Consider the following 10565-nt stretch of genomic DNA (forward strand, 5'->3'; position numbering starts at 1 on the left):
AACCTAGCGAGAATAGGTGAAAGGTTAGATTTCTGTGTGTGTGTGTGTGTGTGTGTGTGTGTGTGTGTGTGTGTGTGTGTGTGTGTGTGTGTGTGTGTGTGTGTGTGTGTGTGTGTGTGTGTGTGTGTGAGAGAGAGAGAGACAGAGACAGACAGACAGTGTACACGTAGAGACCAATCTTTATTGAGTACAGCAGTCTCCCAAAACGCAGGCGTGCGTCTCTTGATTGTGACGACACGCCCGTGACCCGCCCAGGACCTCCCATACGATCGCTATCAATGTGATTGTCAATGGAGACCACCTTCCTTTGTGAGTGAAAACAATTTTAGACATATTGGCGGTATTGTGCAGTGCCGTGCACAAACCTCGGCGTACCGTCCTAGTGACGTCCCAGTGCCATTCCAGTGCCGGTCCACTAGCGTGCCGGTTGAAACTGCGATTTTTTTTTAAATTGAAAATAAGATTGGCAATGAAAAAAGCATTGTCATGGAGACGGTGTAAGGTTTGCTAATTGTTAATAAATGCTTGTCGTTGTTGGCGTGGTTTGATACGTTTGGGATTTCACAATCCTTTGCAGTTTTTGCAACAATGCGTATTGCAATTAACTGGTTTCTACTGTACTATACACTTTGAATTTCCATGATGCTGGGCTCTGTATCAGTTACATGTGTTAGGCCTTTTTTTACTTCGGTTTTTGACAGACAAGGACGACGTGGCACTGCACTCAAGTTGGGCCTTTGGGGCCTGTTTTTGACGATGACGAGATTTACAGTGAGTATATATTACATATTTCTATTCTATAACTTTACTTTGACATTGCAGTATTGACCGCACTTCTTCAAAGCTAGCTGCCTATTAAACCACGAAATATCGGGCAAAATCATTAAAGACATCGCGTCTAACTATTCCTTTCTTATACAACCTTCAACAGTATAGTAGACTGCTTGGGACACAGCCAAATGATGGATGGCAGCGTTCCTCGTCGAAAGTGACGGGCGAACGACCAGATGGCTTGGGATCCCCATTTTTGTCACTACATAACTCTATCAACAGTTCATCATAAGTCCTGCAATTGCCTGATGCACGTAAAATGACCAGGACAACGATCGTACTCCACTGTACCATGTTCTGTTTATCATAATTATTATTGGGTAGGCCGAATACTCTCTCTTCGCAGCCAGGGGCTGAATTGCGAGGAGCGCACATTTGGCGGGGCTAGATCGCAAGGGTCTGGAGCAACTGCCATTCGGCGCGCAGGTGACCTCAATACGACAACTGTACCATGTGCGGCCATAGGACTGTCGGTTTTGAACCACTCACACCGGGAAGGACCCCTACTCTTTTCGATTATTGCGGTGGTTTCTTTAACGCGCTCGAGGTGTGGCTCTGCTCAAACACGGGACCTCCATTTAATGTACTATCAGAGGGGCATCCCTAACCGAAGCTAGGTACTCATTTACACCTGAATGAAGTGAGGAAAGTCTATTAAGTGCCTTTTCTAAAGACACAACGTCAACGGGACAAATCAGGGAACCCCGGATTCGAACTCAGTATCTCTGGGTTCTGGGGCCAAACACCCTGCCACTGCGCCACCGCGCACCACACCGTTTGTCAATTATTGCCTTCATCACAATGCAGTTTTTAAAAAAAACGTTGTCAATATAACTTGCGTTGTACACAGATTAATCATGAAGCCATTAAATCAGGGAGCATCTGGGCTTGCAACGGTACTGCAGTGGAACTTTCAGGTTGGATGTCTAGTGTTCTGGACATGCTATGGTCATGGTTTTTGAGTAGAAGATAGGTCTTCGTCTTCGGAGGGAGAATAATTCGTGTAGGTTTGGGCCATCTGGCGGCTTGTTCTAACTGCAGGAGCTGATTTCGTTTCAAACTTTGTAAGGGAGGATTGATTATGCAAATGACATCCGCATCTGCATAATCTATGCTTGGGCATCTACACATTTAACTGAATAACACAGGTCACAAATGCGGAAACACAAACCAACAGACAGGCCAATAACTATTATTCCATTTTTCATTGAGATAATGATTTCACCTTGATTTATCCGTAGCTTTTTCCACGTCTTGAGTTATGCCGGCCAAAATATGTACTAGTATGTGGAAACACAGATACATGACGCAAAGAAACACAACAAAAATAGGTTGGGGTGAAAAATCTAGCATTCCTATATAGCCTGGATGCCAGACAGCTTCCAATGCCTGCACATGCCTCCAAGGAAAATGTACTAAATGTACTAAAGACCCCCTCAGTTAGACCCTCAGTTAAAAGGCGGAACATGTGTTTCTCTCCCTGGCGAACGTTATAGCTAAAGGGTCGGTCTTTGTGGGGGTTTTATTTATTCATTTATTAATCAGCTGAAGAATACACAGGATACAGAGGTGATCCACTCTAGCAAGTAGCTAATATCCAACATCACATCTGAAAATAAAACTTACAACTAAACAATACAATCATCAACAATAAGTAACATCATTTGGGTAGTCCGATACAAACAAGCAATATATACAATAAACCATCAATATATAAGCTAAGTAAAACTAAGCTTTGGAACGTTTGCTAACTACAATACAAGCCCGGGTCAAGCCCCAAATTTCAGTATTACATTCAGAAGAAACAAAGGATGAACCCCTTAAGCTTAATAGCAAATGAATGCGAGCTTGATCAGAGAGACTGTTAAGATCAAGGATGGGGGCTAATAGTTGTTGCAGAGGAGGTTTAGTCCTTGCTGATTGTAGATAGAGCAGTATACAAGGTAACGAACAAAGCGTTTGCTTCGACTCCCATGCCACAGGTGCAGGCTGGACTTGTAGCTAAGTTACGTCTACATAAACTTTGGTTTAGACTGCAGGTGAGGGGGTCTTTAGTACATTTAGTACATTTTCCTTGGGGGCATGTGCAGGCATTGGAAGCTGTCTGGCATCCAGGCTATATAGGAATGCTAGATTTTTCATCCCCCAACCTATTTTTGTTGTTTCTTTGCGTCATGTATCTGTGTTTCCACATACTAGTACATATTTTGGCCGGCATAACTCAAGACGTGGAAAAAGCTACGGATAAATCAAGGTGAAATCATTATCTCAATGAAAAAGTACACCCGTGCCATATAATGTCAGTATATTCAAAGAGAGAGCGAATAAAAGATTTATAAATAAGTCTTTGTGTTGACATCTGGCATCCAGTTGGTGGAATTCTAGTATCAGTCCCTCCGGATCTCAGGGCAGGACTTTCTAGATCGCCCACAGCAGGGCGCAAGCAATCACCGACAGCTGGGCGTGACCGACAGCAGTGCGCAACCAACCACCGACAGCCGGGCGTAACCGACAGTAAAGGCGTAGCCAACCACCGACCACGGTAAGGCGGAACCAGGACAGAGCCAACGACAGTCGACCAGTCAATCACGTTTTTAGGATGCCATATGACCATTTGACCATCAGAAGGTTGATCCATTGTTCAAAATTCCGCGTCACTTTATGGCTTTGATTCTGAATACCAGGCCACCAAAAACAAAAAGGGAAGCTAAGGTCTAGCGGCTTCGGTACTCAAGGAAGCAAAGAAGAGGCCAAAAAGCAGGCACCTGCGACTCCGTGGACTGAACATCGACCTCCACCCGTCCGGAGCCGAGGAAAGGGCCAGGAAGCCGCCCACGCCTTCCGTCAGAGACTCAGATAGCGGTCTGAAGGTTAGTGAAGCTCTAGGTCTGAACCTGTTGCACGGCGCATATTTTTCTATACACATAGAACTTGCCATTTCTATGCTTTATCGCTACGTTATCTCGTGGTCTGCATTAATTCTATTGTCCACCATAGTGGTTACAAACGACAAGTCTTCTATATGTCTTGCACACTGCGTGATGGAAAACTGATTTGAAATTGTAGCACCCCCGGCCCCCTATATACCTCATCGTGAGTTTGTTCAGATTTTGATTTGTGCAAACTTCTAAGTACGGTTTGAAAGAGAGATGATAAGTACCTTATCTTTTCGACATGGAAATATTTTTTGCAAACTTACAAATTCACAAATATCATGTTAAGCTCAGCCGACACAAATATCCCTGACCGGTGAGTTACAGATTTTCCCAACAGTTCAGTTAGATATTAATGTGCATCGTACATGTACACAAAGGCCATAGTACATGTAGGTTGAGAATATTGTAGGTTGCAAATGACTTAGAACAGCTTTTCGCTAGCGAAAGAGATTTTATGCCTGCCTCGAAGGGCCATAGCTGACCACTATCCTCAGTTATAGGATAAGCGACTAAAACAATATCAGTCGACGACGAAGTAAGGTTTGGCGGTTATGATTTTTAATGTTTTTGACAAAACTCGGCAACAGGCCTAATAACACGTTATAGTGTGTCGGAATAGTTCCACATGCAAAGCAGCACGCCGGAAGATAAAACTAACAACAAATGCGACCATCTTAGCCACATACATTGAGGAACTCATTCTAGAAGATTCTGGAAATTATTCATACATTAAACGTACAAACCCAGAATGCAAGTTCTGACTTCGACCCCCCATGGGAGCGAAATCCCCCATGGGAGCGGATGAGCGAAGGAAGTCCCCGAAAGGCCCAACCAAGTATAGAAATCCTACGCAAAGAAACCCGCGAGGGTATGGGTAACACCAAGAAAACTGGGCCACGTGACCGGGTAATAAACTTGCACCGTACCAAATGTAGAGAACAGAGAACAAACCCCACCGATTGTAGTGACGGTAGCATACAAATTTCCACAAACTGATTACAAACGACCGTGAAATGTAAATCGTGAATGAACTATTACTGCACTCAACTTACCATTTTTTTGGACATCAAAATATATGAGAACCGATTGTAGTGACTGTAGCATATAAATTTACACAATCTGATTACGAACGACCTTTAAACGTTAAATCTTGAATGAACTGCACGTAACTTACCAGATTTTAGTCATGAAAAATATATGAGGGAATTTCAAATCCCGACACATAAACATTGTGTTACTATAGCGACCGCTAAGGAAAAATCGTCGATGAAACACTCAATTGACCTACATGTATCAATTTTCGTCCATATAAACCCTAAACGTTAAAATGTGAAAGAACTACACTTAATTTACCAGTTTCTAGTCAAGAAATTATTTAAAAAAATGCCAAATCAGACTTGTAGCTATTTTTACATTCAGGCTGACTCGTAAACATTAAGTCACTATGGCAACCGATCACGAAAAATCGTGGATGGAACACTCTAAGCCTATCATTTTTCTTCCATAAAAACCCTATGTAAGGGTTTCAAATTAGCCCTGTGACTATTTGTAAGTCAGGTTGCCAATGTGCCGTAAAAGGCGGTAAAAAGAATTGAAATATCAATAGAAACGGGAACAAAGTCAAAATTAATAGAACCTACCGGTTGTAGTGACGGTAACGTTAGCATACAAATTTGCACAATCTAATTGCGCACGACCATTAAACGTTAAATCGTGAGTGAACTGCACCTAACTTACCAGCTTTGAGTCATTAAATATATGAGAAAAATTTTAAATCTCACCTGTAGCTATTTTTACAAACAGGCGGACACATTAACGTTGTGTTACTATGGCAAGCTGACACGTATCACTATGGCAACCGATAACGAAATATCGTGAATGAAACACTCTAGACCTATTATTTTTCGTCCGTAAGAACCCTATGGAAGGGTTTCAAAATAGCCCTGTGACTATTTGTCAGTCAGGCTGTCAAAGTGCCGTAAATAGCGGTATAGAAAAATTGAAATATCAATAGAAACGGGATTTCCAACAATCTGACCGTAAGCAAGGTAAAGGTTACCGAAAAACCTAATCAATTGTCATAAATGCTTACCGCATTGCACCTACGGAAGGTCAAGGATCGGGAGGTGAAATCCCAGGGGCATTTCCGGAAGTTGGCGGTCAGAGGAAAAACATTCACGTTCATATTTAGGTGGTGCGTCCTTCTCGCTTGAGGCGGAAAGAAAGTTGTGAGACGCTCTAACTTGGCACGTCACTTGGCACGTGCAAGCTGCTCTCTGATTAGACGCCCTTCATGCGGTTGGACGCCTTTCAAGCGCTTGCCACGTGATAGGGCCGAAGCAAATCAGCTCTGTTTTCTCGTACGGAATAAAATCTGTATATGAGGCCGTTCTACGTCGTTTTCAATGCAAATCCGTCTTTTCCCAGACAAAAAATTTCAAAGTGATAGTTTCGCTCAAAACCTCTGTTTTAAGGCCTATTTCGACGTTTTGAAGCATAATACGGCCTTTGCCGGTAAAATATCATTTTGGCTTTTTTTCGCTCAAAACCGCTGCTTATGCTTCAAAACGTCGAAATAGGCCTTAAAACAGAGGTTTGGAGCGAAATTATCACTTTGAAATTTTTTGTCTGGGAAAAATCGGATTTGCATTGAAAACGACGTAGAACGGCCTAATAAGCTGTTCTAAGTCATTTGCAAGCGATTCCGAGCGGTTTGGCGAGAAAAAACGCCAAGATGAAATTTAACGGCAAAGGCCGTATTTCGCTCCAAAACGTCGAAATAGGCCTTAAAACAGGGGTTTGGAGCGAAATTATCACTTTGAAATTTTTTGGCTGGGAAAAAGCGGATTTGCATTGAAAACGACGTAGAACGGCCTAATAAGCTGTTCTAAGTCATTTGCAAGCGATTCCGAGCGGTTTGGCGAGAAAAAACGCCAAGATGAAATTTTACCGGCAAAGGCCGTATTTCGCTCCAAAACGTCGAAATAGGCCTTAAAACAGGGGTTTTGGAGCCAAATTATCACTTTGAAATTTTTTGGCTGGGAAAAAGCGGATTTGCATTGAAAACGACGTAGAACGGCCTAATAAGCTGTTCTAAGTCATTTGCAAGCGATTCCGAGCGGTTTGGCGAGAAAAAACGCCAAGATGAAATTTTACCGGCAAAGGCCGTATTTCGCTCCAAAACGTCGAAATAGACCTTAAAACAGGGGTTTGGAGCGAAATTATCACTTTGAAATTTTTTGGCTGGGAAAAAGCGGATTAGCATTGAAAACGACGTAGAACGGCCTAATAAGCTGTTCTAAGTCATTTGCAAGCGATTCCGAGCGGTTTGGCGAGAAAAAACGCCACGATGAAATTTTACCGGCAAAGGCCGTATTTCGCTCCAAAACGTCGAAATAGGCCTTAAAAACAGGGGTTTGGCGCGAAATTATCACTTTGAAATTTTTTGGCTGGGAAAAAGCGGATTTGCATTGAAAACGACGTAGAACGGCCTAATAAGCTGTTCTAAGTCATTTGCAAGCGATTCCGAGCGGTTTGGCGAGAAAAAACGCCAAGATGAAATTTTACCGGCAAAGGCCGTAGTCGCTCCAAAACGTCGAAATAGGCCTTAAAACAGGGGTTTGGAGCGAAATTATCACTTTGAAATTTTTTGGCTGGGAAAAAGCGGATTTGCATTGAAAACGACGTAGAACGGCCTAATAAGCTGTTCTAAGTCATTTGCAAGCGATTCCGAGCGGTTTGGCGAGAAAAAACGCCAAGATGAAATTTTACCGGCAAAAGGCCGTATTTCGCTCCAAAACGTCGAAATAGGCCTTAAAACAGGGGGTTTGGAGCCAAATTATCACTTTGAAATTTTTTGGCTGGGAAAAGCGGATTTGCATTGAAAACGACGTAGAACGGCCTAATAAGCTGTTCTAAGTCATTTGCAAGCGATTCCGAGCGGTTTGGCGAGAAAAAAAGCCAAGATGAAATTTTACCGGCAAAGGCCGTATTATGCCTCAAAACGTCGAAATAGGCCTTAAAACAGAGGTTTGGAGCGAAATTATCACTTTGAAATTTTTTGGCTGGAAAAAGCGGATTTGCATTGAAAACGACGTAGAACGGCCTAATAAGCTGTTCTAAGTCATTTGCAAGCGATTCCGAGCGGTTTGGCGAGAAAAAAGCCAAGATGAAATTTTACCGGCAAAGCCGTATTTCGCTCCAAAACGTCGACATAGGCCTTAAAACAGGGGTTTGGAGCGAAATTATCACTTTGAAATTTTTTGGCTGGGAAAAAGCGGATTTGCATTGAAAACGACGTAGAACGGCCTAATAAGCTGTTCTAAGTCATTTGCAAGCGATTCCGAGCGGTTGGCGAGAAAAAAAGCCAAGATGAAATTTTACCGGCAAAGGCCGTATTTCGCTCCAAAACGTCGACATAGGCCTTAAAACAGGGGTTTGGAGCGAAATTATCACTTTAAAATTTTTCGGCTGGGAAAAAGCGGATTTGCATTGAAAACGACGTAGAACGGCCTAATAAGCTGTTCTAAGTCATTTGCAAGCGATTCCGAGCGGTTTGGCGAGAAAAAAAGCCAAGATGAAATTTTACCGGCAAAGGCCGTATTTCGCTCCAAAACGTCGAAATAGGCCTTAAAACAGGGGTTTGAGCCAAATTATCACTTTGAAATTTTTTGGCTGGGAAAAAGCGGATTTGCATTGAAAACGACGTAGAACGGCCTAATAAGCTGTTCTAAGTCATTTGCAAGCGATTCCGAGCGTTTGGCGAGAAAAAACGCCAAGATGAAATTTTACCGGCAAAGGCCGTATTTCGCTCCAAAACGTCGAAATAGGCCTTAAAACAGGGGTTTGGAGCCAAATTATCACTTTGAAATTTTTTGGCTGGGAAAAAGCGGATTTGCATTGAAAACGACGTAGAACGGCCTAATAAGCTGTTCTAAGTCATTTGCAAGCGATTCCGAGCGGTTTGGCGAGAAAAAACGCCAAGATGAAATTTTACCGGCAAAGGCCGTATTTCGCTCCAAAACGTCGAAATAGGCCTTAAAACAGGGTTTGGAGCCAAATTATCACTTTGAAATTTTTTGGCTGGGAAAAAGCGGATTTGCATTGAAAACGACGTAGAACGGCCTAATAAGCTGTTCTAGTCATTTGCAAGCGATTCCGAGCGTTTGGCGAGAAAAAACGCCAAGATGAAATTTTTACCGGCAAAGGCCGTATTTCGCTCCAAAACGTCGAAATAGGCCTTAAAACAGGGGTTTGGAGCGAAATTATCACTTTGAAATTTTTTGGCTGGGAAAAAGCGGATTTGCATTGAAAACGACGTAGAACGGCCTAATAAGCTGTTCTAAGTCATTTGCAAGCGATTCCGAGCGGTTTGGCGAGAAAAAAAGCCAAGATGAAATTTTACCGGCAAAGGCCGTATTTCGCTCCAAAACGTCGAAATAGGCCTTAAAACAGGGGTTGGAGCCAAATTATCACTTTGAAATTTTTGGCTGGGAAAAAGCGGATTTGCATTGAAAACGACGTAGAACGGCCTAATAAGCTGTTCTAAGTCATTTGCAAGCGATTCCGAGCGGTTTGGCGAGAAAAAACGCCAAGATGAAATTTTACCGGCAAAGGCCGTATTTCGCTCCAAAACGTCGAAATAGGCCTTAAAACAGGGGTTTGGAGCCAAATTATCACTTTGAAATTTTTTGGCTGGGAAAAAGCGGATTTGCATTGAAAACGACGTAGAACGGCCTAATAAGCTGTTCTAAGTAATTTGCAAGCGATTCCGAGCGGTTTGGCGAGAAAAAACGCCAAGATGAAATTTTACCGGCAAAGGCCGTATTTCGCTCCAAAACGTCGAAATAGGCCTTAAAACAGGGGTTTGGAGCCAAATTATCACTTTGAAATTTTTTGGCTGGGAAAAAGCGGATTGCATTGAAAACGACGTAGAACGGCCTAATAAGCTGTTCTAAGTCATTTGCAAGCGATTCCGAGCGGTTTGGCGAGAAAAAACGCCAAGATGAAATTTTACCGGCAAAGGCCGTATTTCGCTCCAAAACGTCCGAAATAGGCCTTAAAACAGGGGTTTTGGAGCCAAATTATCACTTTGAAATTTTTTGGCTGGGAAAAAGCGGATTTGCATTGAAAACGACGTAGAACGGCCTAATAAGCTGTTCTAAGTAATTTGCAAGCGATTCCGAGCGGTTTGGCGAGAAAAAAAACGCCAAGATGAAATTTTACCGGCAAAGGCCGTATTTCGCTCCAAAACGTCGAAATAGGCCTTAAAACAGGGGTTTGGAGCCAAATTATCACTTTGAAATTTTTTGGCTGGGAAAAAGCGGATTTGCATTGAAAACGACGTAGAACGGCCTAATAAGCTGTTCTAAGTCATTTGCAAGCGATTCCGAGCGGTTTGGCGAGAAAAAACGCCAAGATGAAATTTTACCGGCAAAGGCCGTATTTCGCTCCAAAACGTCGAAATAGGCCTTAAAACAGGGGTTTGGAGCCAAATTATCACTTTGAAATTTTTTGGCTGGGAAAAAGCGGATTTGCATTGAAAACGACGTAGAACGGCCTAATAAGCTGTTCTAAGTCATTGCAAGCGATTCCGAGCGGTTTTGGCGAGAAAAAACGCCAAGATGAAATTTTAACCGGCAAAGGCCGTATTTCGCTCCAAAACGTCGAAATAGGCCTTAAAACAGGGGTTTGGAGCCAAATTATCACTTTGAAATTTTTTGGCTGGGAAAAAGCGGATTTGCATTGAAAACGACGTAGAACGGCCTAATAAGCTGTTCTAAGTCATTTGCAAGCGAT

Source organism: Branchiostoma lanceolatum, chromosome 6 (genome assembly GCF_035083965.1).
Source record: "Branchiostoma lanceolatum isolate klBraLanc5 chromosome 6, klBraLanc5.hap2, whole genome shotgun sequence".
Taxonomy (NCBI): Eukaryota; Metazoa; Chordata; class Leptocardii; order Amphioxiformes; family Branchiostomatidae; genus Branchiostoma; species Branchiostoma lanceolatum.